At 35.9% G+C, this 9,154-nt stretch overlaps 1 pseudogene across 1 annotated transcript; it reads left to right on the top strand.

The window, feature by feature from the left end:
* The first annotated feature begins 8,196 nt into the window (after nucleotides 1-8,196).
* On the top strand, nucleotides 8,197-8,498 carry LOC307052723 (non-histone chromosomal protein HMG-14-like; annotated as a pseudogene). Its single transcript has one exon. The product of its transcript is annotated as a non-histone chromosomal protein HMG-14-like (transcript).
* Nucleotides 8,499-9,154: the final 656 nt, after the last annotated feature.

The following is a 9,154-nucleotide window of genomic DNA, read 5'->3' as shown; positions in this document are numbered from 1 at the left end:
TCTGAGTTGTTAAAATACATGTTCACAATTGTAAGGCATTTTAAATAAATGCTGTAGGAAAGGGAAGGCAGGGACCTATCCTCAGATGTTGGTTAGAAGGAACAGCACATTTTCCTGGCAGTGTTGAGCTTTCTCAGGCAGCCATTTAACAGAGGGGTCAGGTCGTCCTAGGGACACAGCCTTATGCTGCTAGAAGCAATGAAAGATCTGGTAATTTCTTAGTGCAAACTTTTGCATAAAGTTATGTGCCAAAAGATCTGAGGTTCTCATCAGCAGTGAATAAGAGTTGCTGTGGCACTTCATCCTCACCAACATTTGGTGTTGTCAGTGTTCTGGATTTTGGTTATTTTAATAGGTGTGTATTGGTATATTGTTGTAATGTACATTTGCTTGACCACATATGATGATGAGCATCTTTTCATAGACTTACTTGCCATCTATGTAGGTTCTTTGGTGAGGTGTCTGTTAAGGTCTTTGGCCCATTTTTTATTTGGGCTACTTGTTTTCTTATTATTGAGTTTGAAGGTTTCTCTGCATATTTTGGATAATAGTCCTTTATCAGATATGTCCTTTGCAAATATTTTCTCCCAGTCTTTGGCTTCTTTTTTTATTCTTTTGATTGTGAATTTCGCAGAGTAGAAGTTTTGAATTTTATTGAAGTCTGGTTTATCAGTTATTTGTTTCATGGATCGTGCCTTTGTTGTTGTTGTATCTAGAAAATCTTTGCCATACCCAAGGTCATCTAGATTTTTCTCCTGATATCTCTAAAAGTTTTCCAGTTTGCAAAAGACGCAGGAGAGCCAGCACAACATTGAAGAAGAACAAAGTCAGAAGAGTGACACTTCCTGACTTAAAGAATTACTGTAAAGCTACAGTAATCAAGAAATTGTGGTATGGGCAAAAGAACAAATAGATCAGTGAAACAAAATAGAGAACCTGGAAATAGATTCAAATACAGTCCACTGATTGACAAAGACATTACAATGAGGAAAAAATAACCTTTTCAACAAATAGTGCTGGAACAACTGGATAGTCACAAGAAACAAACAAAAAAAGGAATCTAGACATAGAATTTACACCCTTCACAAAAATTAACTTAAAATATATATTAGACCTAAATTTAAAATACATTTATCATCAAAATAACAGTAATCTTGTTGAATATCCCTGGCATTTTTTTCTGCCCATTGGTCCTCCACTTTCAACCTTTGGACTATTTCTTCTAACACTGGGATTATCTTGTTCCTGAATATTTGACAGGACTCTCAGTAAAATTATTTGGGTTTTTCTTCCATTTTGGCATAGATTTTAAAAATTATTTGATATCTTGACTGCTTACAGCTAATCAGGCCTTCCCTCCACCTTCCTTGAGCCAGTTTTAGTGATATTTCCCTGAACTTTGTGATTTTTACCTAGAATTTTATTTGTATAAATTTGTCCACAATTCTGTTATCTTTTTAGAAATGTGTTGTGCCTACAATTATGTCATATCTTAATATCTAATATTTACTTGTGCTTTCTTTGCTCTCTTATTAATTTCTGAATAGCTATGTTATTTTTATGTATCAGCCTGGGTTCTACTAGGAGTAGGTACCAAGATGGAATTAAATGTGCAAAGGTTTCATCAAGGGAAATGCTGGTGTAAGAGAAAATAGAGAGGGAGATGGTGAAGCTCTAAGAGAGCAACCAGACCACAGGCAAGTCTGATTGCAAGAGAAGAAGAGATGGAGGAAAGGCTGGGTAAAGTGCCTTATACAGCTATCCAATCAAAACAGACATAGCAAGGCCTTTGAAAAGTCCCTGAGCTGAAGTCTGCCACAAGAAGAGTCCCACATCTCCCAGGATCAGGCTTGCATTATGATCCCAGTTCTAACTGGGAGAAGCCCGTGGTCTTGGTGTAAACAAGATGATGATTTCAGAGCACAGCAGCTGTTACTGTTGATAGATTACATGCTCATAGGTCGAGGTATGTGAGGTGCATCCTCTTTGCTGCTACAATTTGTTTTTGTAAAGAACTAGCTTTCTGGTTTGTTAATTCTATTTTACCTTTATTTTTAATTTCATTAATTTCTCCTCTAAACTCTATAATTTTTTCCCTAATATAGCACCTAAATTAGCATTGTCTTCTGCAGTACCATTTTTGCTGCATCTCTTCAGTTCTTATATATGAAGCCTTCAATTTTGAGAATTTTCTATTTTTTATTATGATTTCTATTATGACCATACCTATTTAGATATTTATTTTTAACTTTTATTATTTTTTTCTTTAAAGTTATCATTTGGTTTAGAAGTTGACAAATATCTTGAAGAAAAATTGCACATAAATCCTCAGGGTTTTTGATTCCTCAAATACTGAATGCTTGATAACTTTGAAGTACAATTTTTAGTCACCTCAGGCTAGTGATACCATTGTGATCCTTTCATTTTAGCTTTTATGTCCTCAGTTCAAATAGGTTCCAAGGGGAAAAGCTCAAGGAGAATTTGAGGCTCACATCAATGTGTTTTTCTCCCTGTTCTTGCCTCTTAGGTCTAGTTGTCATGGTTGTTTCCTAATAATTTTTAAACCTCTCTTTAAATGTATATATGTACATATATGTGTATATGTATGCATGTATATACGATATATAATACTTATAAACATGTTATACATATATTGAATAAAGTATATGTAGTTTAAATTTATGCATTTAAACATATACTATATATACAAATATACTATTCCATATATTTTATATATGTATAAATCTATCATCTATTCTTTTATCTAATATTCACCTTGTGTTAGCTTCTGTGGGGAGGTTACCTTGATATCAGCTATTCTATCATAGATATAACCCAAAATGTCATTTTTATCACATTGTCAAGTTTTCTTTGGCCTTTTTGAAAATACTCTTTTTTTAAAAAACCTGCTTGATTAAGTTATGATTGACTAAAACATTTTTTAAAATATAATATTACTCCCAAATTTATCTGTAAGGTACACATTTTGTTTCTATTCTTTCAAAGGTTATCTTTGGTATTTTAATTCCATACATTATTTAACACAGGATAAATTTATTAAAGTTTTCATATTTGTAACTAATTCAAGGACTATAGAAAGCTGTCTCTGATCATGCTCCTTTTGTTGACTCACATATCCTTTTAATCAAATACCACAGTTCTATCTTTTTTTAACCTTTTTATTTTAAGATATTAGTCATTCTTATTGCTATATTTTGTAGTCAATATATGGTTAGATTTACCCAAGTATTTACCACTTTCTTTACTTGCCATATTTTTCTTGGATGTCAGAACTTCCTTTTATATTATTTTCCTACTCCTTGAAAAGCACACTTTTGAAGATTTTTTAAATGAGATTCATTGCTGTTAAACTTTTATACATTCTGATATTACTAAAATTATCTATTTCACTCAAAATTTTAAAGATTTTTTAAAAGTTTTTTTCCAGTGGACATTTTCTCCTGGCCTTTTGAAAAATTATTCTGCTGTCTTCTCATTTCTGTTTTTGTTAACTCTTTTTTTTTCTTTTTTTTTTTTTTTACGGTATGCGGGCCTCTCACTGTTGTGGCCTCTCCCGTTGCGGAGCACAGGCTCCGGACGTGCAGGCCCAGCGGCCGTGGCTCATGGGCCCAGCCACTCCGCAGCATGCGGGATCCTCCCGGACTGGGGCACAAACCCACGTCCCCTGCATCAGCAGGCGGACTCTCAACCACTGCGCCACCAGGGAAGCCCTGTTTTTGTTAACTCTGAATAGGTAATTTATCATTTGCCTCTAGCCACTTTTAACGTCTTTTCTTTGTCTTTGGTGGTTAGTATAAAAATTATATATCAGGGCTTCCCTGGTGGCGCAGTGGTTGAGAGTCCGCCTGCCGATGCAGGGGACACGGGTTCGTGCCCCGATCCCGGAAGATCCCACATGCCACGGAGCGGCTGGGCCCGCGAGCCATGGCTGCGGAGCCTGTGTGTCTGGAGCCTGTGCTCCGCAACGGGAGAGGCCACAGCAGTGAGAGGCCCGTGTACAGCAAAAAAAATAAATAAATAAAATAAAAATTAAAAAAAATAAAAATTATATATCAATGTGTACATTTATTTTTTATTGATTCTTTTTGCATTCATTGTGTTTGCTGATTTTGAGTGCATGTCTCTCAACAGAAAATGTTTAGCCATTACCTCTAAAATATCTCCTTTCCCTCATTTGTTAGATTTCATCTATCTTTCAAGTTTGGTAAACCCTCTATCTTCTGACATTGGTTTTGGAGGTGTATTCTAGATAATTTCTTCAGTTCTTACAGCTCACTAATTTTCTCATGAACTTTTTAAAATATCTTACTTCTGAACTTCTAGCTTAAATAATTATATAAGTTTTCAAATCTGTGATTTATTTCATAATTTTAAAAACTTTTATTTTGATCACCTTTTATAATTATTCTAAAATACTGGCAGATTTATTTTGCATTGTGTATCTCAGACTTTCAATTCTTACTAATACTTGCCAAAATGTTGGTCCTACTACAAAGTACAAAGTAGAAAAACTTTTCTTAAAATAATACTACTACAAAGTAGAAAAATTACGTCCTACTACAAAGTAGAAAAATCCTACTACAAAGTAGAAAAATTATTTATTAAAACCAGATAGAATGAATTGACTCTGCTTGATTACTAGTCAGAAAATTACAAACTGAAACTGTATTCCAATAGGTACCCTTAAATACTTTCCTTGTTAGTATGTTGCTATAATAATAGCCAGTTAGAATGATTATAAATTATTAGGTGAACAACTAAAAAGGTAGGTTGCATACCTAGGAATAAACCTACCTAGGGAGACAAAAGACCTGTATGCAGAAAATTATAAGACACTGATGAAAGAAATTAAAGATGATACAAATAGACGGAGAGATATACCATGTTCTTGGATTGGAAGAATCAACATTGTGAAAATGACTCTACTACCCAAAGCAATCTACAGTTTCAATGCAATCCCTATCAAACTACCACTGGCATTTTTTCACAGAACTGGAACAAAAAATTTCACAATTTGTATGGAAACACAAAAGACCCCGAATAGCCAAAGCAATCTTGAGAAAGAAAAATGGAGCTGGAGGAATCAGGCTCCCTGACTTCAGACTACACTACAAAGCTACAGTAATCAAGACAGTATGGTACTGGCACAAAAACAGAAATAGAGATCAATGGAACAGGATAGAAAGCCCAGAGATAAACCCAAGCACGTATGGTCACCTTATCTTTGATAAAGGAGGCAAGAATATACAGTAGAGAAAAGACAGCCTCTTCAATAAGTGGTGCTGGGAAAACTGGACAGCTACATGTAAAAGTATGAAATTAGAACACTCCCTAACACCATACACAAAATAAACTCAAAATGGATTAAAGACTTAAATGTAAGGCCAGGCACTATCAAACTCTTAGAGGAAAACATAGGCAGAACACTCTATGACATAAACCACAGCAAGATCCTTTTGGACCCACCTCCTAGAGAAATGGGAATAAAAACAAAAATAAACAAATGGGACCTAATGAAACTTAAAAGGTTTTGCACAGCAAAGGAAACCATAAACAAGATGAAAAGACATCCCTCAGAATGGGAGAAAATATTTGCAAATGAAGCAACTTACAAAGGATTAATCTCCAAAATTTATAAGCAGCTCATGCAGCTCAATATCAAAAAAACAAACAACCCAATCCAACAATGGGTAGAAGACCTAAATAGACATTTCTCCAAAGAAGATATACAGATTGCCAACAAATACATGAAAGAATGCTGAACATCACTAATCATTAGAGAAATGCAAATCAAAATTACAATGAGGTATCACCTCACACCACTCAGAATGGCCATCATCAAAAAATCTACAAACAATAAATGCTGGAGAGGGTGTGGAGAAGAGGGAACCTGCTTGCACTGTTGGTGGGAATGTAGATTGATACAGCCACTATGGAGAACAGTATGGAGGTTCCTCAAAAAACTAAAAATAGAACTACCATATGACCCAACAATCCCACTACTGGGCATATACCCTGAGAAAACCATAATTTAAAGAGAGTCATGTACCACAGTGTTCATTGCAGCTCCATTTACAATAGCCAGGACATGGAAGCAACCTAAGTGTCCATCAACAGATGAATGGATAAAGATGTGGCACATATATACAATGGAATATTACTCAGCCATAAAAAGAAACGAAATTGAGTTATTTGTAGTGAGGTGGATGGACCTAGAGTCTGTAATACAGAGTGAAGTAAGTCAGAAAGAGAAAAACAAATACCGTATGCTAACACATATATATGGAATCTAAGAGAAAAAAAAAAGGTCATGAAGAACCTAGGGGCAAGATGGGAATAAAGACACAGACCTACTAGAGAACGGACTTGAGGATATGGGGAGGGGGGAAGGGTAATCTGTGACAAAGTGAGAAAGTAGCATAGACATATACACTATCAAATGTAAAATAGATAGCTAGTAGGAAGCAGCTGCATAGCACAGGGAGATCAGCTCGGTGCTTTGTGACCACCTAGAGGGGTAAGATGGGGGGGGAGGGAGACGCAAGAGGGAAGAGATATGGGAACATATGTATATGTGTAACTGACTCACTTTGTTATAAAGCAGAAACTAACATACTATTGTTAAGCAATTATACTCCAATAAAGATGTTAATGCCCCCCCCCAAAAAAAAGGTAGGTTGCAAAGTGATATAGAGATTGTGATTCAAATTTAATGTAGAAATATATATTTTACATAGGGACAAAATGACTACCCTATGTGTACCAAAAACATAACTTGGTGTAAAGGTGATTTTTTATTTATACTGTATAGATTTATACACATAACTTTACATGTTTGTAGTTGTGAAAAAACAAAAATAATTATACAAGCCTTTTAAATAAATCCATGTGCTATTTTTGACATAATGTCAGGAGATGATACCAGATGTCTGTATTAGCTGCCAAAGAAGGATTTATCTTCCCTAGTCAATTGAATATAATATGGGAGAAATATACATGCTTAATATATTTATTATGCTTAATGTAATAAATTAATGAAGTATCCAACGTGCATATCTCTTTGGGAAAGATAAAAATGATCTCGGCTCTTAAGGAGATTATATTCTAGTGACAAGACAACATATAAAAAAGAAAATAGAGCAAAAGACTGAGCAGATGCTATAATTGTTGTTAAAATGCAAGGCAGTATTTTCTCTTAACCTTGCTACTACTAATGAACAGAGGTAAGTCAGTTAAACTCTTTTTGTGATCTTCCCCATTTGCCAATGTCATTGCTCTGCTATCTAATTCATGGTGTTGTGAGATAAAATTCGGTCACACACAAAGTAGTGCCTTACAAAAATTAAAAAAAAAGAAACATTTCTATTAGTGTATGCATTACTGATTATTCTAGCGGAGAAGTGATTTAAGTGTTGTTTTATGTCTCAGATGGTGAACATGAGTTAAATTAAATTATTCATTTTAAATAACCTTATAAATACATGTGGGAAGGATAACAGAGGACAGGTAGGTAGTCTCAGTGCTCTCTGTTCACAGACTAAAAGTCTAATTTCCAATGGCTGTTTTGATTTTTTTTTTTTTTTTTTTACAAAGGAAACCAGAGAAGATGAAAGGATCATCATAATTACTGGGAAAACAACGTGTCTACAATCTAAAACCACATGTACCTAGGTAGGGCTTTTTGGCTTGGTGAAAGTCGCACCATACCACAACTCATGGTCTTTAGGGACCCTATGGGCAAATGTGCATGGTGGTCAAAAAGCCTCTTGCAAGAAAAGGGTTGCTAGTTTCCCACTTTCTTTTTTCAGTTTCACGGTCACTGATATATTTCTAGTCATTGGCAAGGAAGGGCTTTATTGACACTGACGAGAAGAAAAGGGTACAAAAGTTCCACTATGTGAAAGGCTGTCAATGGACTTTGTTGGGGACCAGAACTCAATATGTTGCTTGGATTGTCATGGGAAAAGGCATTATGGAAAGCATGACATTTGGCTAAATCCTGAAATCTTTCCTGAAAGCTATGGGTAATGAACATATGTTTGATCACTTAATAAGAACAACATGGCGGGTCCCAGCAGCGCGAGGAGCGGCAGCGGCCAGGCAGCACAGCTTTGCGAAGGTTCTCGGTGCGCCGAGGCCAGCAGGCACTCGCCTAGCGCCCGCCCGGCCACCAGGATGCTCAAGAGCAAGGTCAGCTCCGCCGAGGGCGCAGTGAAAGAGAGCCCAAGAGGAGATCCGCGAGGTTGCCAGCTAAATCGGCTCCCGCAAAAGTGGAAAAGAAGCCAAAAATGGCGGTAGGAAAGCATAAATCTTCAGACAAAAAAGTGCAAACAAAAGGGAAAAGGGGAGCAAAGGGAAAACAGGCCAAAGTGGCTAACCAACAGACTTAAGACCTACTTGCAGAAAACGGAGAAACTAAAAAGGAGGAGAGCCCAGCCTCTGATGAAGCAGGAGAGAAAGAAGCCAAGTCTGATTAATACCACACACCCGGTCCTATCAGTGGTCTCTGTCTCCCTTCTTGTATAATCCAGAGGAATATTTTTATAAACTATTTTGTAAATGCAAGTTTTTTAGTAACTCTAGAAACATTTTTTAAAAGGAGGGTATCCCACCTCATCCCATTTTCTAAGTGTGAATGCTTTTTTTTAAGAGGTGAAATCATTTGCTAGTTGTTTATTTGTTGGTACAAACAGAAAATAGTGGGATATTGAATATGGGAGGCTTTGACTGTTTTGGGTGTCAGCTTAAGATTCCATAGATGGGGGGGGTAGCTTTTATATCCTATAAAACAAATCATACTAAATGGTAGTTTGGAGTCAGTTGTGCATTTAATGTCTTGAACATTTTAAATTACTTCTCTTCTCATGTTGTTTCTGGTAGGATTGTATCCTAAGGCAAACCACTCACTCCTTGATCTTGGCTCTCCTTGTCAGAATTTCGTGCACTCTGTAACATCTTTGGTCACGGTAGTCCAGTTCTTCTAGTAACTTTGTTAATGTGTTGTGAACGATTGACTATTTGAGTATGTAGTGTATATGATATTAAATTGTGAATTAGTAGGACTTATGATGTAACAGCATATCAATATTTGAAGATATTGGTACTTGGTATCCTGTTAAGGAAAATTTGCCTC

The sequence above is a fragment of the Hyperoodon ampullatus genome (assembly GCF_949752795.1).
Source record: "Hyperoodon ampullatus genome assembly, chromosome: 4".
NCBI classification, from domain to species: Eukaryota; Metazoa; Chordata; class Mammalia; order Artiodactyla; family Ziphiidae; genus Hyperoodon; species Hyperoodon ampullatus.
The sequence above is the reverse complement of the archived record's forward strand: the minus strand, read 5'-3'. Positions and strand labels throughout refer to the sequence as shown.